General features: G+C 39.4%; 1 protein-coding gene across 2 annotated transcripts in view; it reads right to left on the reverse strand.

Moving 5' to 3' along the window:
- Window positions 1–13,532: 13,532 nt before the first annotated feature.
- LOC139755458 (cyclin-dependent kinase 9-like) overlaps window positions 13,533–22,961 on the reverse strand; it is a 259,415-nt gene continuing 249,986 nt past the window's right edge. For both annotated transcript variants that reach the window (XM_071673778.1, XM_071673777.1), the window contains one exon: window positions 13,533–16,514. The gene's annotated coding sequence lies outside the window, so the exon portion shown is untranslated. The remainder of the gene's footprint in view (window positions 16,515–22,961) is intronic.

The following is a 22,961-nucleotide window of genomic DNA, read 5'->3' on the forward strand; positions in this document are numbered from 1 at the left end:
TACCAAACTCAGTCACCAGCTTCTGCAGTTTCTCACCCGAATCAGCCACCAGCGCTGTACCATCAGCAAACAACAACTGACTCACTTCCCAAACCCTCTCATCCACAACAGACTGCATACTTGCCCCTCTTTCCAAAACTCTTGCATTCACCTCCTTAACCACCCCATACTAAAACAAATTAAACAACAAGGGAGACATCACACGCACCTGCCGCAAACCGACATTCACTGGGAACCTATCACTTTCCTTTCTTCCTATCCGTACACATGCCTTACATCCTCGATAAAAACTTTTAACTGCTTCTAGCAACTTGCCTCCCACACCATATACTCTTAATACCTTCACAAAGCATCTTTATCATCTCTATCATATGCCTTCTCCAGATCCATAAATGCTACACACAAATCCATCTGCTTTTCTTAGTATTTCTCACATACATTCTTCAAAGCAAACACCTGATCCACACATCCTCTACCACTTCTGAAACCACAATGCTCCACACCAATCTGGTGCTCTGTACATGCCTTGACCCTCTCAATCTATACCCTCCCATATAATTTCCCACGAATACTCAACAAAGTTATACATCTGTAATTTGAACACTCACCTTTATCCCCTTTGCCTTTGTACAATGATAATATACATGCATTCTGCCAATCCTCAGGTACTTCACCATGAACCATACATACACTGAATATCCTCACCAACCAGTCAACAACAAAGTCACCCGCATTTTTAATAAATTCCACTGCAATACCATCCAAACCCACAGCCTTGTTGGATTTCATCTTCTGCAAAGTTTTCACTACCTCTCCTCTGTTTACCAAATCATTCTCCCTGACCCTCTCACTTTGCACACCACCTCGACCAAAAACACCCTATATCTGCCACTCTCTCATCACACACATTCAATAAACCTTCAAAATACTCACTCCATCTCCCTCTCACTTCACTACTTAATATTACCTCCCCATTTGCCCCCTTCACCGATGTTCCCATTTGTTCTCTTGTCTTATGCATTTTATTTACCTCCTTCCAAAACATCTTTTAATTTTCCCTAAAATTTAATGATGCTCTCACCCCAACTCTCATTTGCCCTCTTTTTCACCTCTTGCACCTTTCTCTTGACCTCTTTCTTTTATACATCTCCCAGTCATTAGCACTATTACCCTGCAAAAATCGTCCAAATGCCTCTCTCTTCTCTTTCATTTACAATCTTACTTCTTCATTCCACCACTCACTACCCTTTCTAATCTGCCCACCTCCCACCTTTCTCATGCCACAGGCATCTTTTGCGCAAGTCATCATTGCTTCCCTAAATACATCCCATTCTTCCCCCACTCCCCTTATGTCATTCACTCTCACCTTTTCCCATTCTGCACTCAGTCTCTCCTGGTACTTCCTCAAACATATCTCCTTTCCAAGCTCATTTACTTTCACCACTCTCTTCACCCCAACATTCTCTCTTCTGAAAACCTCTACATATCTTCACCTTCGCCTCCATGAGATAATGGTCAGACATCCCTCAGTTGCCCCTCTCAGCACATTAACATCCATAAGTATCTTTCGAGCACCTGTCAATAAACCAAAATCCAATAACGCTCTTTGGCCATCTCTCCTACTTACATATGTATGCTTATGTATACCTCTCTTTTTAAACCAGGTATTCCCAATCACCAGTCCTTTTTCAGCACACTAGTCTACAAGCTCTTCACCATTTCCATTTACAACACTGAACACCCTATGTACACCAATTTTACCCTCAACTGCCACATTACTCACCTTTGCATTCAAATCACCCATCACTATAACCTAGTCTCATGCATCAAAGCTGCTAACACACTGACTCAGCTGCTCCCAAAATACTTGCGTCTCATGATCTTTCTTCTCATGACCAGGTGCATAGGCACCAATCTCTCTCCATCCATTTACAGTTTTACCCGTATCAATCTAGAGTTTCCTTTCTTGCCCTCTATCACATACTCCCACAACTCCTGCTTCAGGAGTAGTGCTACTCCTTCCTTTGCTCTTGTCCTCTCACCAACCAATGACTTTACTCCCAAGACATTCCTAAACCACTCTTCCCCTTTACCCTTGAGATTCGTTTCACTCAGATCCAAAACATCCAGGTTCCTTTCCTCAAACATACTACCTATCTCTCCTTTTTTCTCACCTTGGTTACATCCACACACATTTAGACACCCCAATCTGAGCCTTCGAGGAGGATGAGCACTCCCCGCATGACTCCTTCTGTTTCCCCTTTTACAAAGTTAAAATACAAGGAGGGAAGGGTTTCTAGCCCCCCACTCCTGTCCCCTGTAGTCACCTTCTACGACACGTGGGGAATGGGTGGGAAGTATTCTTTCTCCCCTATCTGTATATATATATATTTATATATATACAGATGAAGTGATGAGAGAGAAGAAAGCAAAATTACAGAAAGCAGGTGCAGAGATGGACTGTGGCAGTGAGGTATGGTGGCTAATTGCAAGCCTGTTTGCAAATGATACTGTGTTGTTTGCTGAAAGTGAAGAGGAGTTGCAGGAGGTTGTAAGTGTGTTCTATGAGGTGTACGTATATGTGAAGGGAAAAAGAGTGAAAGTATAGGTATTGCAAAAAGGTATACATATATGTGAAGGGAAAAAGAGTAAAAGTATAGATATTGCAAAAAGGTATACATATATGTGAAGGGAAAAAGAGTGAAAGTATAGGTATTGCAAAAAGGTATACATATATGTGAAGGGAAAAAGAGTGAAAGTATAGGTATTGCAAAAAGGTATACATATATGTGAAGGGAAAAAGAGTGAAAGTATAGGTATTGCAAAAAGGTATACATATATGTGAAGGGAAAAAGAGTGAAAGTATAGGTATTGCAAAAAGGTATACATATATGTGAAGGGAAAAAGAGTGAAAGTATAGGTATTGCAAAAAGGTATACATATATGTGAAGGGAAAAAGAGTGAAAGTATAGGTATTGCAAAAAGGTATACATATATGTGAAGGGAAAAAGAGTGAAAGTATAGGTATTGCAAAAAGGTATACATATATGTGAAGGGAAAAAGAGTGAAAGTATAGGTATTGCAAAAAGGTATACATATATGTGAAGGGAAAAAGAGTGAAAGTATAGGTATTGCAAAAAGGTATACATATATGTGAAGGGAAAAAGAGTGAAAGTATAGGTATTGCAAAAAGGTATACATATATGTGAAGGGAAAAAGAGTGAAAGTATAGGTATTGCAAAAAGGTATACATATATGTGAAGGGAAAAAGAGTGAAAGTATAGGTATTGCAAAAAGGTATACATATATGTGAAGGGAAAAAGAGTGAAAGTATAGGTATTGCAAAAAGGTATACATATATGTGAAGGGAAAAAGAGTGAAAGTATAGGTATTGCAAAAAGGTATACATATATGTGAAGGGAAAAAGAGTGAAAGTATAGGTATTGCAAAAAGGTATACATATATGTGAAGGGAAAAAGAGTGAAAGTATAGGTATTGCAAAAAGGTATACATATATGTGAAGGGAAAAAGAGTGAAAGTATAGGTATTGCAAAAAGGTATACATATATGTGAAGGGAAAAAGAGTGAAAGTATAGGTATTGCAAAAAGGTATACATATATGTGAAGGGAAAAAGAGTGAAAGTATAGGTATTGCAAAAAGGTATACATATATGTGAAGGGAAAAAGAGTGAAAGTATAGGTATTGCAAAAAGGTATACATATATGTGAAGGGAAAAAGAGTGAAAGTATAGGTATTGCAAAAAGGTATACATATATGTGAAGGGAAAAAGAGTGAAAGTATAGGTATTGCAAAAAGGTATACATATATGTGAAGGGAAAAAGAGTGAAAGTATAGGTATTGCAAAAAGGTATACATATATGTGAAGGGAAAAAGAGTGAAAGTATAGGTATTGCAAAAAGGTATACATATATGTGAAGGGAAAAAGAGTGAAAGTATAGGTATTGCAAAAAGGTATACATATATGTGAAGGGAAAAAGAGTGAAAGTATAGGTATTGCAAAAAGGTATACATATATGTGAAGGGAAAAAGAGTGAAAGTATAGGTATTGCAAAAAGGTATACATATATGTGAAGGGAAAAAGAGTGAAAGTATAGGTATTGCAAAAAGGTATACATATATGTGAAGGGAAAAAGAGTGAAAGTATAGGTATTGCAAAAAGGTATACATATATGTGAAGGGAAAAAGAGTGAAAGTATAGGTATTGCAAAAAGGTATACATATATGTGAAGGGAAAAAGAGTGAAAGTATAGGTATTGCAAAAAGGTATACATATATGTGAAGGGAAAAAGAGTGAAAGTATAGGTATTGCAAAAAGGTATACATATATGTGAAGGGAAAAAGAGTGAAAGTATAGGTATTGCAAAAAGGTATACATATATGTGAAGGGAAAAAGAGTGAAAGTATAGGTATTGCAAAAAGGTATACATATATGTGAAGGGAAAAAGAGTGAAAGTATAGGTATTGCAAAAAGGTATACATATATGTGAAGGGAAAAAGAGTGAAAGTATAGGTATTGCAAAAAGGTATACATATATGTGAAGGGAAAAAGAGTGAAAGTATAGGTATTGCAAAAAGGTATACATATATGTGAAGGGAAAAAGAGTGAAAGTATAGGTATTGCAAAAAGGTATACATATATGTGAAGGGAAAAAGAGTGAAAGTATAGGTATTGCAAAAAGGTATACATATATGTGAAGGGAAAAAGAGTGAAAGTATAGGTATTGCAAAAAGGTATACATATATGTGAAGGGAAAAAGAGTGAAAGTATAGGTATTGCAAAAAGGTATACATATATGTGAAGGGAAAAAGAGTGAAAGTATAGGTATTGCAAAAAGGTATACATATATGTGAAGGGAAAAAGAGTGAAAGTATAGGTATTGCAAAAAGGTATACATATATGTGAAGGGAAAAAGAGTGAAAGTATAGGTATTGCAAAAAGGTATACATATATGTGAAGGGAAAAAGAGTGAAAGTATAGGTATTGCAAAAAGGTATACATATATGTGAAGGGAAAAAGAGTGAAAGTATAGGTATTGCAAAAAGGTATACATATATGTGAAGGGAAAAAGAGTGAAAGTATAGGTATTGCAAAAAGGTATACATATATGTGAAGGGAAAAAGAGTGAAAGTATAGGTATTGCAAAAAGGTATACATATATGTGAAGGGAAAAAGAGTGAAAGTATAGGTATTGCAAAAAGGTATACATATATGTGAAGGGAAAAAGAGTGAAAGTATAGGTATTGCAAAAAGGTATACATATATGTGAAGGGAAAAAGAGTGAAAGTATAGGTATTGCAAAAAGGTATACATATATGTGAAGGGAAAAAGAGTGAAAGTATAGGTATTGCAAAAAGGTATACATATATGTGAAGGGAAAAAGAGTGAAAGTATAGGTATTGCAAAAAGGTATACATATATGTGAAGGGAAAAAGAGTGAAAGTATAGGTATTGCAAAAAGGTATACATATATGTGAAGGGAAAAAGAGTGAAAGTATAGGTATTGCAAAAAGGTATACATATATGTGAAGGGAAAAAGAGTGAAAGTATAGGTATTGCAAAAAGGTATACATATATGTGAAGGGAAAAAGAGTGAAAGTATAGGTATTGCAAAAAGGTATACATATATGTGAAGGGAAAAAGAGTGAAAGTATAGGTATTGCAAAAAGGTATACATATATGTGAAGGGAAAAAGAGTGAAAGTATAGGTATTGCAAAAAGGTATACATATATGTGAAGGGAAAAAGAGTGAAAGTATAGGTATTGCAAAAAGGTATACATATATGTGAAGGGAAAAAGAGTGAAAGTATAGGTATTGCAAAAAGGTATACATATATGTGAAGGGAAAAAGAGTGAAAGTATAGGTATTGCAAAAAGGTATACATATATGTGAAGGGAAAAAGAGTGAAAGTATAGGTATTGCAAAAAGGTATACATATATGTGAAGGGAAAAAGAGTGAAAGTATAGGTATTGCAAAAAGGTATACATATATGTGAAGGGAAAAAGAGTGAAAGTATAGGTATTGCAAAAAGGTATACATATATGTGAAGGGAAAAAGAGTGAAAGTATAGGTATTGCAAAAAGGTATACATATATGTGAAGGGAAAAAGAGTGAAAGTATAGGTATTGCAAAAAGGTATACATATATGTGAAGGGAAAAAGAGTGAAAGTATAGGTATTGCAAAAAGGTATACATATATGTGAAGGGAAAAAGAGTGAAAGTATAGGTATTGCAAAAAGGTATACATATATGTGAAGGGAAAAAGAGTGAAAGTATAGGTATTGCAAAAAGGTATACATATATGTGAAGGGAAAAAGAGTGAAAGTATAGGTATTGCAAAAAGGTATACATATATGTGAAGGGAAAAAGAGTGAAAGTATAGGTATTGCAAAAAGGTATACATATATGTGAAGGGAAAAAGAGTGAAAGTATAGGTATTGCAAAAAGGTATACATATATGTGAAGGGAAAAAGAGTGAAAGTATAGGTATTGCAAAAAGGTATACATATATGTGAAGGGAAAAAGAGTGAAAGTATAGGTATTGCAAAAAGGTATACATATATGTGAAGGGAAAAAGAGTGAAAGTATAGGTATTGCAAAAAGGTATACATATATGTGAAGGGAAAAAGAGTGAAAGTATAGGTATTGCAAAAAGGTATACATATATGTGAAGGGAAAAAGAGTGAAAGTATAGGTATTGCAAAAAGGTATACATATATGTGAAGGGAAAAAGAGTAAAAGTATAGAGTATTGCATATTCATACATGGGAAAAAAAAAAAAAAAAAAAAATATATATATATAGATATATATATATATAAGGGATAAGAGTGAGTGCTCAAATTACAGAGGTATAAGTTTGTTGAGTATTCCTGGTAAATTATATGGGAGGGTATTGATTGAGAGGGTGAAGGCATGTACAGAGCATCAGATTGGGGAAGAGCAGTGTGGTTTCAGAAGTGGTAGAGGATGTGTGGATCAGGTGTTTGCTTTGAAGAATGTATGTGAGAAATACTTAGAAAAGCAAATGGATTTGTATGTAGCATTTATGGATCTGGAGAAGGCATATGATAGAGTTGATAGAGATGCTCTGTGGAAGGTATTAAGAATATATGGTGTGGGAGGCAAGTTGTTAGAAGCAGTGAAAAGTTTTTATCGAGGATGTAAGGCATGTGTACGTGTAGGAAGAGAGGAAAGTGATTGGTTCTCAGTGAATGTAGGTTTGCGGCAGGGGTGTGTGATGTCTCCATGGTTGTTTAATTGTTTATGGATGGGGTTGTTAGGGAGGTGAATGCAAGAGTTTTGGAAAGAGGGGCAAGTATGAAGTCTGTTGGGGATGAGAGAGCTTGGGAAGTGAGTCAGTTGTTGTTCGCTGATGATACAGCGCTGGTGGCTGATTCATGTGAGAAACTGCAGAAGCTGGTGACTGAGTTTGGTAAAGTGTGTGGAAGAAGAAAGTTAAGAGTAAATGTGAATAAGAGCAAGGTTAGTAAGGTACAGTAGGTTGAGGGTCAAGTTAATTGGGAGGTAAGTTTGAATGGAGAAAAACTGGAGGAAGTGAAGTGTTTTAGATATCTGGGAGTGGATCTGGCAGCGGATGGAACCATGGAAGCGGAAGTGGATCATAGGGTGGGGGAGGGGGCGAAAATTCTGGGGCCTTGAAGAATGTGTGGAAGTCGAGAACATTATCTCCGAAAGCAAAAATGGGTATGTTTGAAGGAATAGTGGTTCCAACAATGTTGTATGGTTGCGAGGCGTGGGCTATGGATAGAGTTGTGCGCAGGAGGATGGATGTGCTGGAAATGAGATGTTTGAGGACAATGTGTGGTGTGAGGTGGTTTGATCGAGTAAGTAATGTAAGGGTAAGAGAGATGTGTGGAAATAAAAAGAGCGTGGTTGAGAGAGCAGAAGAGGGTGTTTTGAAGTGGTTTGGGCACATGGAGAGAATGAGTGAGGAAAGATTGACAAAGAGTATATATATATATATTTATTTATTTTGCTTTGTCGCTGTCTCCCGCGTTTGCGAGGTAGCGCTAGGAAAAGACAACAAAGGCCACTTTCGTTCATATTCAGTCTCTAGCTGTCATGTAATAATGCACCGAAACCACAGCTCCCTTTCCACATCCAGGCCCCACACAACTTTCCATGGTTTACCCCAGACGCTTCACATGCCTTGCTTCAATCCACTGACAGCACGTCAACCCCTGTATACCACATGACTCCAATTCACTCTATTCCTTGCAAGCCTTTCACCCTACTGCATGTTCAGGCCCCGATCACACAAAATCTTTTTCACTCCATCTTTCCACCTCCAATTTGGTCTCCCTCTTCTCCTCGTTCCCTCCACCTCCGACACATATATCCTCTTGGTCAATCTTTCCTCACTCATTCTCTCCATGTGCCCAAACCATTTCAAAACACCTCTTCTGCTCTCTCAACCACGCTCTTTTTATTTCCACACATCTTTCTTACCCTTACATTACTTACTCGATCAAACCACCTCACACCACACATTGTCCTCAAACATCTCATTTCCAGCACATCCATCCTCCTGCGCACAACTCTATCCATAGCCCACGCCTCGCAACCATACAACATTGTTGGAACCACTATTCCTTCAAACATACCCATTTTTGCTTTCCGAGATAATGTTCTCGACTTCCACACATTTTTCAAGGCTCCCACAATTTTCGCCCCCTCCCCCACCCTATGATTCACTTCTGCTTCCATGGTTCCATCCGCTGACAGATCCACTCCCAGATATCTAAAACTTACCTCCCAATTGACTTGTCCCTCAACCCTACTGTACCTAATAACCTTGCTCTTGTTCACATTTAATCTCAGCTTTCTTCTTTCACACACTTTTCCAAACTCAGTCACCAGCTTCTGCAGTTTCTCACACAAATCAGCCACTAGAGCTGTATCATTGGTGAACAACAACTGACTCACTTCCCAAGCTCTCTCATCCCAACTCTCGTTTGCCCTCTTTTTCATCTCTTGCACAGTTCTCTTGACCTCCTGCCACTTTCTTTTATACATCTCCGAGTCATTTGCACTATTTCCCTGCAAAAATCATCCAAATGCTTCTCTCTTCTCTTTCACTAATAATCTTACTTCTTCATATTTCCACCACTCACTACCCTTTCTAATCTGCCACCTTCAACGCTTCTCATGCCACAAGCATCTTTTGCACAAGCTATCACTGCTTCCTAAAATACATCCCACTTCTCCCCACTCCTCCTCACATCATTTACTCTCACCTTTTGCTATTCTACACTCACTCTCTCCTGGTACTTCCCCTCACACAAGTCTCCTTTCCAAGCTCATTTACTTTCACCACTCTCTTCACCCCAACATTCTCTCTTCTTTTCTGAAAACCTCTACAAATCTTCACCTTCGCCTCCACACTATATATATACTTTTTTTTTTTTTTTATACTTTGTCGCTGTCTCCCGCGTTTGCGAGGTAGCGCTAGGAAAAGACAACAAAGGCCACATTAGTTCACACTCAGTCTCTAGCTGTCATGTAATAATGCACCGAAACCACAGCTCCCTTTCCACATCCAGGCCCCACACAACTTTCCATGGTTTACCCCAGACGCTTCACATGCCTTGCTTCAATCCACTGACAGCACGTCAACCCCTGTATACCACATGACTCCAATTCACTCTATTTCTTGCCCTCCTTTCACCCTCCTGCATGTTCAGGCCCCGATCACACAAAATCTTTTTCACTCCATCTTTCCACCTCCAATTTGGTCTCCCTCTTCTCCTCGTTCCCTCCACCTCCGACACATATATCCTCTTGGTCAATCTCTCCTCACTCATTCTCTCCATGTGCCCAAACCATTTCAAAACACCCTCTTCTGCTCTCTCAACCACGCTCTTTTTATTTCCACACATCTCTCTTACCCTTACGTTACTTACTCGCTCAAACCACCTCACACCACACATTGTCCTCAAACATCTCATTTCCAGCACATCCATCCTCCTGCGCACATCTCTATCCATAGCCCACGCCTCGCAACCATACAGCATTGTTGGAACCACTATTCCCTCAAACATACCCATTTTTCCTTTCCGAGATAATGTTCTCGACTTCCACACATTTTTCAAGGGTATGTATATATATATATATATATATATATATATATATATATATATATATATATATATTTTTTTTTTTTTTTTTTTTATACCTCGTCGCTGTCTCCCGCGGTTGCGAGGTAGCGCAAGGAAACAGACGAAAGAAATGGCCCAACCCACCCCATACACATGTACATACACACGTCCACACACGCAAATATACATACCTACACAGCTTTCCATGGCCCACCCCGGACGCTTCACATGCCTTGATTCAATCCACTGACAGCACGTCAACCCCTGTATACCACATCGCTCCAATTCACTCTATTCCTTGCCCTCCTTTCACCCTCCTGCATGTTCAGGCCCCGATCACACAAAATCCTTTTCACTCCATCTTTCCACCTCCAATTTGGTCTCCCTCTTCTCCTCGTTCCCTCCACCTCCGACACATATATCCTCTTGGTCAATCTTTCCTCACTCATTCTCTCCATGTGCCCAAACCATTTCAGAACACCCTCTTCTGCTCTCTCAACCACGCTCTTTTTATTTCCACACATCTCTCTTACCCTTACGATACTTACTCGATCAAACCACCTCACACCACACATTGTCCTCAAACATCTCATTTCCAGCACCTCCATCCTCCTGCGCACAACTCTATTCATAGCCCACGTCTCGCAACCATACAACATTGTTGGAACCACTATTCCTTCAAACATACCCATTTTTGCTTTCCGAGATAATGTTCTCGACTTCCACACATTTTTCAAGGCTCCCACAATTTTCGCCCCCTCCCCCACCCTATGATCCACTTCCGCTTCCATGGTTCCATCCGCTGACAGATCCACTCCCAGATATCTAAAACACTTCACTTCCTCCAGTTTTTCTCCATTCAAATTCACCTCCCAATTGACTTGACCCTCAACCCTACTGTACCTAATAACCTTGCTCTTATTCACATTTACTCTTAACTTTCTTCTTCCACACACTTTACCAAACTCCGTCACCAGCTTCTGCAGTTTCTCACATGAATCCGCCACCAGCGCTGTATCATCAGCGAACAACAACTGACTCACTTCCCAAGCTCTCTCATCCCCAACAGACTTCATACTTGCCCCTCTTTCCAAGACTCTTGCATTTACCTCCCTAACAACCCCATCCATAAACAAATTAAACAACCATGGAGACATCACACACCCCTGCCGCAAACCTACATTCACTGAGAACCAATCACTTTCCTCTCTTCCTACACGTACACATGCCTTACATCCTCGATAAAAACTTTTCACTGCTTCTAACAACTTGCCTCCCACACCATATATTCTTAATACCTTCCACAGAGCATCTCTATCAACTCTATCATATATATATATATATATATATATATATATATATATATATATATATATATATATATATATAAGGGGATAAGAGTGAGTGATCAAATTAGAGAGGTCTAAGTTTGTTGAGTATTGGTGGTAATTTATATGGGAGGGTATTGATTGAGAGGGTGAAGGCATGTACAGAGCATCAGATTGGGGAAGAGCAGTGTGGTTTCAGAAGTGGTAGAGGATGTGTGGATCAGGTGTTTGGGTGTTTGCTTTGAAGAATGTATGTGAGAAATACTTAGAAAAGCAAATGGATTTGTATGTAGCATTTATGGATCTGGAGAAGGCATATGATAGAGTTGATAGAGATGCTCTGTGGAAGGTATTAAGAATATATGGTGTGGGAGGAAAGTTGTTAGAAGCAGTGAAAAGTTTTTATCGAGGATGTAAGGCATGTGTACGTGTAGGAAGAGAGGAAAGTGATTGGTTCTCAGTGAATGTAGGTTTGCGGCAGGGGTGTGTGATGTCTCCATGGTTGTTTAATTTGTTTATGGATGGGGTTGTTAGGGAGGTGAATGCAAGAGTTTTGGAAAGAGGGGCAAGTATGAAGTCTGTTGGGGATGAGAGAGCTTGGGAAGTGAGTCAGTTCTTGTTCGCTGATGATACAGCGCTGGTGGCTGATTCATGTGAGAAACTGCAGAAGCTGGTGACTGAGTTTGGTAAAGTGTGTGGAAGAAGAAAGTTAAGAGTAAATGTGAATAAGAGCAAGGTTATTAGGTACAGTAGGGTTGAGGGTCAAGTCAATTGGGAGGTGAGTTTGAATGGAGAAAAACTGGAGGAAGTGAAGTGTTTTAGATATCTGGGAGTGGATCTGGCAGCGGATGGAACCATGGAAGCGGAAGTGGATCATAGGGTGGGGGAGGGGGCAAAAATTCTGGGGGCCTTGAAGAATGTGTAGAAGTCGAGAACATTATCTCGGAAAGCAAAAATGGGTATGTTTGAAGGAATGGTGGTTCCAACAATGTTGTATGGTTGCGAGGCGTGGGCTATGGATAGAGTTGTGCGCAGGAGGATGGATGTGCTGGAAATGAGATGTTTGAGGACAATGTGTGGTGTGAGGTGGTTTGATCGAGTGAGTAACGTAAGGGTAAGAGAGATGTGTGGAAATAAAAAGAGCGTGGTTGAGAGAGCAGAAGAGGGTGTTTTGAAGTGGTTTGGGCACATGGAGAGAATGAGTGAGGAAAGATTGACCAAGAGGATATATGTGTCGGAGGTGGAGGGAACGAGGAGAAGAGGGAGACCAAATTGGAGGTGGAAAGATGAGTGAAAAAGATTTTGTGTGATCGGGGCCTGAACATGCAGGAGGGTGAAAGGAGGGCAAGGAATAGAGTGAATTGGAGCGATGTGGTATACCGGGGTTGACGTGCTGTCAGTGGATTGAATCAAGGCATGTGAAGCGTCTGGGGTAAACCATGGAAAGCTGTGTAGGTATGTATATTTGCGTGTGTGGACGTATGTATATACATGTGTATGGGGGGGTTGGGCCATTTCTTTCGTCTGTTTCCTTGCGCTACCTCGCAAACACGGGAGACAGCGACAAAGTATAATAAAAAAAAAAAAATATATTGGATTGAATCAAGGCATGTGAAGCGTCCGGGGTAAACCATGGAAAGCTGTGTAGGTATGTATATTTGTGTGTGTGGACGTGTGTATGTACATGTGTATGGGGGGGGTTGGGCCATTTCTTTCGTCTGTTTCCTTGCGCTACCTCGCAAACGCGGGAGACAGCGACAAAGTATAAAAAAAAAAAAAAAAAAAAAAAATATATATATATATATATATATTATCCCTGAGGATATGGGAGAAAGAATATTTCCCATGTGTTCCCTGCGTGTCGTAGAAGGCGACTAAAAGGGGAGGGAGCGGGGGGCTGGAAATCCTCCCCTCTCATTATTTCTTTTTACTTTTCCAAAGGAAGGAACAGAGAAGGGGGCCAGGTGAGGATATTCCCTCAAAGGCCCAGTTCTCTGTTCTTAATGCTACCTCGCTAATGCGGGAAATGGCGAATAGTTTGAAAAAAAAAAAAAAAAATATATATATATATATATATATATATATATATATATGATGATAAGTTGTTGACAAACTGTTGAGGTAAAAATTCAATCTACAAAGAAACCATGAATAAAATAAATTATCACAAATGATGGAAGAAAGTACAGAATGTTGTTTTTCAATCATACCCCACATCTTATTTTATGGGGTTCCTTTAACTTTGTGTTTGCACCTCAGTCAGGAACAAGGAGTGATGAAATCCTCTGGAGTGAAAAGTTTCCTGACATGAATGTACGTTCTGTCCAATGAAATGATACAACCTCCCTGAAGGTGAATTTACACTCTCTGTGCAACCACATGCATGAAGAGTGCAGTAACACCAGTATCTTGTTTCATATCATCAATATCCTCGATGGTTTAGAACATCATAACATGATAAGCAATAACAATAATAGCTTTTTCTAAATTTGCATGTCTATATAATTCTAAAAATTAAGGAATACTCACAGATAGTTGCTGAAGATACATGAAACTATCGAAGGATATACCAAACTTATCAATCCTTATAATCATGAAGTAGCACAACTTTATCAGTGTCAAACATGGAAACTCAGAATGCTATTTACCATTTACTTTCATAATCACTATTATATCTTATATATGGGAGGAATCCAATCTTACATTCTCAACAGGAAAAGGTTCTGATACATTCTCCTAAGACTCCAAGTGATACTATGAATCAATCCTCAAGACAATCAAATAAGTAAAGCAATTCAGACCAAGTAAAATACATGTTTGAATTCTACTTTAGTCTTCAAAAACTAAACTCCTAATTATTAATACATTACAAACAAAACTCAAAGTTCATTGCTTTGTAAATAAATTACTTCACAAAACAATGCAAAGTACAGTACTTTTGATGAGGTAAATCTGTTGTGTTGCATTGGTGCACTAAGTCATGACCTCAGGTCTTTTTAACAAGCAGTGCCTTTCAACCTTGGTCCTCAGCAAGTCTTCTTAGGGGTTATAAGGATTAATGAGGTCTTATTATGATAACTTGTGACTATAGACATCATAAAATGCCTATGGCATATCCAGACAGCCTGAGTCTGTAGAGGATTTTGGAAACAATGAAGAAAAATTAAGAATTTTAAGGTACTTACATCGGCAAAATTTGCCTGAACAAACCACTTGATACAAACTTAAGCTGTCAAACTAATTTTTTCAGCAAATAAGCTAAAACTGCACTACAACAAATTCCAGGATGAGAATGGAAAACAAATTCCTTATTCAAAATAAGTAGCACTGTACATTATGATCAAATTCATGATGAATGGTAACAAGCTAATGGGCACTTGTAGCAGAAAGCATAACCAAGTAGCAAACACCATGTGAGGCATTAAGAACAATAGTGATGAGCATGCCCAATTCAACTATTAAGAAAATAAGCATCCAAGTTTTAAGAAAGTAAATAGCCATAACATGGGCAATAATTGATAGGTTTTGATAAATTTCCCTAATTTTGAAGATATTTTCCAACAGATTACAAAATGACATAAGAGAAAGGATAATGTGTTCCACAGAGCATGCATAATAAAAATACTGATAATAACAATAACAATAATAATAATGATAATAATAATAACAATAATAATAATAATAATAATAATAATAATAATAATAATATGATCAATAATAATAATAATAATAATAATAACAACAATAATAATTAGCGCTACCTTGCTAACGCAGGAGACAGCGACAAAGTATAAAAAGAAAAATAAATAATAATAATGATAATAATAACAATAATAGTAATAACCAAAAAGGCAAGGTTTCTCCCTCAATGCCAAACTTTTATACTGTTTTACATTCCTCTTTCTCATCCAAAAGAAGCCTCAATCAATAGGCTGCATTTCATTATCAGAAGAACTCATTTAGCACATTATTTTCACAAAATTAATAACAAAAATAGCAAGCATAAGCACAGCACACATGATTAAATACAAGAACTAAGAGTAAGACTGGCTCGTGGCCTTGGCTTGATGCTCAATAGCTGTGTCAAGAGCCTACTAGATTGATGCTCCCACGTTCCTGCATCTGGTGTGCTCAGTGTTATCACCCTCCCAGTTTCTAAATTTTCTAGCTTAAATCCATGGTTGTTCATCCATTCCAAAACCACAGAAATTCCAGTAAGACAATGACAAACCAGCCATTTTGTGTGCACTGTCATCTGACATAGGAAGACCAGACAATTCTGGTATTACATAAAAAACAATTTTTAAGCCTATAGTGGACTCTTCACTGTTGTGCTAAATGCCACACATTAGTCAATGGCTAAGAGATAAAATGTTAATCTGCCCTAATACATATTTTTCATTAATATTTTTAACCTACTTATCATACAAAAAATTCCTGGGGATAAAGGAGAAAGAATACTACCCACATATCTCCTGTGAGTAGTAGAAGGCAACTAAGAGGATCAAGATTGGGGGGGGGGCCTAAAAATCCTCCCTTTATGTATTATTTCTTTTCAAAAGAAAGAACACATGAGGAAGCCAAATGAGGATTTTTCCTATTGGGCTGAGATGTCTGTTCCTAACACTACTTCACTAAGGCAAGAAACAGTGAGATAAGGAAGAACATAAGAGTACACAATGAGAAAACTACAGCAAAATCTATCTATAAAGCTACACAGGTATGTACTATAGTATACAGAAGTATTATAAATGTCAAAAAGCTTCATTCATTACATACAATCTGGTGTATCAATAGCTGGCAGGTGACTACAACAACAACAGATAAGGATGGACAAGCAGTCTCACATCATACTGATAATGTATTTGGTAAATACAGTATTTTTTATAATCACTATTTTACAAAAATCTAAACATATAAATCCTCTTTCAAACAACTTAACTGTTATGCTGTGACTACCTGAATCCCTGGACTTGACATCTTCATTATTTTCCAGTGGAAATAACACTAGTGCAGTTTATCACAGGACAGGACCATGGTTCATTCTTTGAGGAAAAAGAAAAAGCTTTGTTTAATTGTAATCAAAGCATATAGAACTGACCATTAAATTGACCTATTGTTCTTTTCACAAATGCAAACTTTGTATTCTACAAAATATTATCATTATACATAATCGTTGTTTCCCATGTTAGCAAGGTAGTGCCAGGAAACAAACAAAGAATAGCACATCCACTCAAATACACATATACATACATAAACGGCCATTTATGCACATATACATACATAAACATAAATACACATGTACATATTCGTACTTGCTTGCCTTCATCCATTTCTGGTGCTACCCTGCCCACAGGAAACAGGGAAAATAAACAGAAAAGGCCACAATATGTTCACAGTCAGTCTCTAGCTGTCACGTGTAATGCACCGAAACCACAGCTTCCTTTCCACATCCAGGCTCCACAGACCTTTCCATGGTTTACCCCAGATGCATCACATAACCTGGGTCAGTCCATTGACAGCATGTTGACCCCAGTATACCACATTGTTCCAATTCACTCTATTCCTTGCATGCCTCTCATCCTCCTTAAGTTCGGGCCCCGATCGCTCAAAATCTTTTTGACTCCATTCTTCCACCTCCAATTTGGTCTCCTGCTTTTCCTTCTTCCATTCACCTCTTACACATAATCCTCTTTGTCAATCTTTCCTCACTTATTCTCTCCATATGTTGAAACCATTTCAACACACCCTCTTCTGCTCTCTCAACCACACTCTTTTTATTTTCACACATCTCTCTTACCCTTTCATTACTTACTTGATCAAACCACCTCACACCACATATTGTCCTCAAACATTTCATTTCCAACACATCCACCTGCTTGCATACAACCCTCTATATAGCCCATGTCTCACATGCATATAACTTTGTTGGAACTACTATTCCTTCAAACATACCTATTACTGCTCTCTCAGATAATATTCTCTCTTTCCAAACATTCTTCATCACTTCCTAGAACCTTCACCCTCTCCCCCCATCCTGTGACTCACTTATGCTTACATGGTTCCATCTGCTGCTACGTCCGCTCCCAGATATCTAAAACACATCACTTCCTCAGTTTTTCTCCATTCAAACTTGCAATTTACTTGTCCCTCAACCCTACTGAACCTATTAACCTTGCACTTATTCACATTTAATCTCAAATTTCTCCTTTCACACACTTTTCAAAACTCAGACACCAACTTCTGCAGTTTCTCACACAAATCAGCCACTAGAGCTGTATCATTGGTGAACAACAACTGACTCACTTCCCAAGCCCTCTCATTCCTCAACAGACTACATACTCACTCCTCTTTTTAAAACTTTTGCATTTACCTCCCTAACCACCCCATCCATAAACAAATTAGACAACCATGTGGACATCACAAACCACCGCTGCAGACCGCCATTTACTGGGAACCAATACTCTCATCTCTTCCTACTCGTACAAATACCTTACATCCTTAGTAAAAACTTTTCATCGCTTCAAACAACTTACCTCCCACACCATATACTCTTAAAATCTTCCACAAAGCATCTCTATAAACCTTATCATATGCATCCTCCAGATCCATAAAAGCTACATACAAATCCATCTGTTTCTCTAAGTATTTCTCACATACATTCTTCAAAGCAAACACCTGATCCACACATCCTCTACCACTTCTGAAACCACACTGCTCTTCCCCAATCTGATGCTCTGTACATATTTATATTTATTTATTTTGTTTTGCCGGTCTCCCGTGTTAGCGAGGTAGCGCAAAGAAACAGACGAAAGAATGGCCCAACCCACCCACATACACATGTATATACATACACGTCCACACACGCAAATATACATACCTATACATCTCAACTTTTACATATATATACACACACAGATATATACATATATACACATGTACATAATTCATACTGTCTGCCGTTATTCATTCCCATCGCCACCTCGCCACATGTGAAAATAACAACCCCCTCCCCCTTCATGTGCGTGAGGTAGCGCTAGGAAAAGACAACAAAGGCCACTTTCGTTCATATTCAGTCTCTAGCTGTCATGTAATAATGCACCGAAACCACAGCTCCCTTTCCACATCCAGGCCCCACAGAACTTTCCATGGTTTACCCCAGACGCTTCAAATGCCCTGGCACATCGACCCAGGTATACCACATCGTTCCAATTCACTATATTCCTTGCACGCCTTTCACCCTCCTGCATGTTCAGGCCCCGATCACTCAAAATCTTTTTCACTCCATCTTTCCACCTCCAATTTGGTCTCCCACTTCTCCTTGTTCCCTCCACCTCTGACACATATATCCTCTTGGTCAGTCTTTCCTCACTCATTCTCTCCACATGACCAAACCATTTCAAAACATCCTCTTATGCTTTCTCAACCACACTCTTTTTATTACCACACATCTCTCTTACCCTATTATTACTCACTCGATCAAACCATCTCACACCACATACTGTCCTTGAACATCTCATTTCCAGCACATCTACCCTCCTCCGCACAACTCTATCTATAGCCCATACCTCACAACCATATAACATTGTTGGAACCACTATTCCTTCAAACACCCATTTTTGCTTTCCGAGATAATGTTCTCGACTTCCACACATTCTTCAACACTCCCAGAACTTTCGCCCCCTCCCCCACCCTATGATTCACTTCTGCTTCCATGGTTCCATCCGCTGCCAAATCCACTCCCAGATATCTAAAACTTACCTCCCAATTGACTTGTCCCTCAACCCTACTGTACCTAATAACCTTGCTCTTGTTCACATTTAATCTCAGCTTTTTTCTTTCACACACTTTCCCAAACTCAGTCACCAGCTTCTGCAGTTTCTCACCCGAATCAGCCACCAGCGCTGTATCACCAGTGAACAACAACTGCCTCACTTCCCAAGCTCTCTCATCCACAACAGACTGCATACTTGCCCCTATTTCCAAAACTCTTGCATTCACCTTTCCAACAACCCCATACATAAACAAATTAACAGCCATGGAGACATCATGCACCCCTGCTGCAAACCTACATTCACTGAGAACCAATCACTTTCCTCTCTTCCTACACGTACACATGCCTTACATCCTCGATAAAAACTTTTCACTGCTTCTAACAACTTGCCCCCCACACCATATATTCTTAATACTTTCCAAAGAGCATCTCTATCAACTCTATCATATGCCTTCTCCAGATCCATAAATGCTACATACAATCCATTTGGTATGCATGGGGTGTTCAGTGTTGTAAATGGAAATGGTGAAGAGCTTGTAGATTTATGTGCTGAAAAAGGACTGATGATTGGGAATACCTGGTTTAAAAAGTGAGATATACATAAGTATACTTATGTAAGTAGGAGAGATGGCCAGAGAGCGTTATTGGATTACGTGTTAATTTGACAGGCGTGCGAAAGAGAGACTTTTGGATGTCAATGTGCTGAGAGGTGCAACTGGAGGGATGTCTGATCATTATCTTGTGGAGGCTAAGGTGAAGATTAGTATGGGTTTTCAGAAAAGAAGAGTGAATGTTGGGGTGAAGAAGGTGGTGAGAGTAAGTGAGCTTGGGAAGGAGACCTGTGTGAGGAAGTATCAGGAGAGACTGTGTACAGAATGGAAAAAGGTGAGAACAATGGAAGTAAGGGGAGTGGGGGAGGAATGGGATGTATTTAGGGAATCAGTGATGGATTGCGCAAAAGATGCTTGTGGCATGAGAAGAGTGGGAGGTGGGCTGTTTAGAAAGGGTAGTGAGTGGTGGGATGAAGAAGTAAGAGTATTAGTGAAAGAGAAGAGGGAGGCATTTGGACGATTTTTGCAGGGAAAAAATGCAATTGAGTGGGAGAAGTATAAAAGAAAGAGACAAGAGGTCAAGAGAAAGGTGCAAGAGGTGAAAAAAAGGGCAAATGAGAGTTGGGGTGAGAGACTATCAGTAAATTTTAGGGAGAATAAAAAGATGTTCTGGAAGGAGGTAAATAGGGTGCGTAAGACAAGGGAGCAAATGGGAACTTCAGTGAAGGGCGTAAATGGGGAGGTGATAACAAGTAGTGGTGATGTGAGAAGGAGATGGAATGAGTATTTTGAAGGTTTGTTGAATGTGTCTGATGACAGAGTGGCAGATATAGGGTGTTTGGGTCGAGGTGGTGTGCAAAGTGAGAGGGTTAGGGAAAATGATTTGGTAAACAGAGAAGAGGTAGTAAAAGCTTTGCGGAAGATGAAAGCCGGCAAGGCAGCAGGTTTGGATGGTATTGCAGTGGAATTTATAAAAAAAGGGGGTGACTGTATTGTTGACTGGTTGGTAAGGTTATTTAATGTATGTATGACTCATGGTGAGGTGCCTGAGGATTGGCGGAATGCGTGCATAGTGCCATTGTACAAAGGCAAAGGGGATAAGAGTGAGTGCTCAAATTACAGAGGTATAAGTTTGTTGAGTATTCCTGGTAAATTATATGGGAGGGTATTGATTGAGAGGGTGAAGGCATGTACAGAGCATCAGATTGGGGAAGAGCAGTGTGGTTTCAGAAGTGGTAGAGGATGTGTGGATCAGGTGTTTGCTTTGAAGAATGTATGTGAGAAATACTTAGAAAAGCAAATGGATTTGTATGTAGCATTTATGGATCTGGAGAAGGCATATGATAGAGTTGATAGAGATGCTCTGTGGAAGGTATTAAGAATATATGGTGTGGGAGGCAAGTTGTTAGAAGCAGTGAAAAGTTTTTATCGAGGATGTAAGGCATGTGTACGTGTAGGAAGAGAGGAAAGTGATTGGTTCTCAGTGAATGTAGGTTTGCGGCAGGGGTGTGTGATGTCTCCATGGTTGTTTAATTTGTTTATGGATGGGGTTGTTAGGGAGGTAAATGCAAGAGTCTCGGAAAGAGGGGCAAGTATGAAGTCTGTTGGGGATGAGAGAGCTTGGGAAGTGAGTCAGTTGTTGTTCGCTGATGATACAGCGCTGGTGGCGGATTCATGTGAGAAACTGCAGAAGCTGGTGACGGAGTTTGGTAAAGTGTGTGGAAGAAGAAAGTTAAGAGTAAATGTGAATAAGAGCAAGGTTAGTAAGGTACAGTAGGGTTGAGGGTCAAGTCAATTGGGAGGTGAGTTTGAATGGAGAAAAACTGGAGGAAGTGAAGTGTTTTAGATATCTGGGAGTGGATCTGTCAGCGGATGGAAGCATGGAAGCGGAAGTGGATCATAGGGTGGGGGAGGGGGCGAAAATTTTGGGAGCCTTGAAAAATGTGTGGAGGTCGAGAACATTATCCCGGAAAGCAAAAATGGGTATGTTTGAAGGAATAGTGGTTCCAACAATGTTGTATGGTTGCGAGGCGTGGGCTATGGATAGAGTTGTGCGCAGGAGGATGGATGTGCTGGAAATGAGATGTTTGAGGACAATGTGTGGTGTGAGGTGGTTTGATCGAGTAAGTAACGTAAGGGTAAGAGAGATGTGTGGAAATAAAAAGAGCGTGGTTGAGAGAGCAGAAGAGGGTGTTTTGAAGTGGTTTGGGCACATGGAGAGAATGAGTGAGGAAAGATTGACCAAGAGGATATATGTGTCGGAGGTGGAGGGAACGAGGAGAAGAGGGAGACCAAATTGGAGGTGGAAAGATGGAGTGAAAAGGATTTTGTGTGATCGGGGCCTGAACATGCAGGAGGGTGAAAGGAGGGCAAGGAATAGAGTGAATTGGAGCGATGTGGTATACAGGGGTTGACGTGCTGTCAGTGGATTGAATCAAGGCATGTGAAGCGTCCGGGGTAAACCATGGAAAGCTATGTAGGTATGTATATTTGCGTGTGTGGACGTATGTATGTACATGTGTATGGGGGGGGTTGGGCCATTTCTTTCGTTTGTTTCCTTGCGCTACCTCGCAAACGCGGGAGACAGCGACGAGGTATAAAAAAAAACAAAAAAAAACAATCCATTTGCTTTTCTAAGTATTTCTCGCATACATTCCTCAAAGCAAACACCTGATCCACACATCCTCTACCACTCATGAAACCACACTGCTCTTCCCCAATCTGATGCTTTGTACATGCCTTCACCCTCTCAATCAATACCCTCCCATATAATTTACCAGGAATACTCAACAAAGTTATACCTCTGTAATTTGAGCACTCACTTTTATACCCTTTGCCTTTGTACAATGGCACTATGCAAGCATTCTGCCAATCCTCAGGCACCTCACCATGAGTCATACATACATTAAACAACCTTACCAACCAGTGAACAATACAGTCACCCCCTTTTTTAATAAATTCCAGTGCAATACCATCCAAAACCGCTGCCTTGCCAGCTTTCATCTTCTGCAAAGCTTTTACTACCTCTTCTCTGTTTACCAAATCATTTTCCCTAATCCTCTCACTTTGCACAACACGAAGACCAAAACACCCTATATATCTGCCACTCTATCATCAAACACATTCAACAAACCTTCAAAATACTCACTTTATCCCCTTCTCACATC

The sequence above is a fragment of the Panulirus ornatus genome, chromosome 19 (assembly GCF_036320965.1).
Source record: "Panulirus ornatus isolate Po-2019 chromosome 19, ASM3632096v1, whole genome shotgun sequence".
Taxonomy (NCBI): Eukaryota; Metazoa; Arthropoda; class Malacostraca; order Decapoda; family Palinuridae; genus Panulirus; species Panulirus ornatus.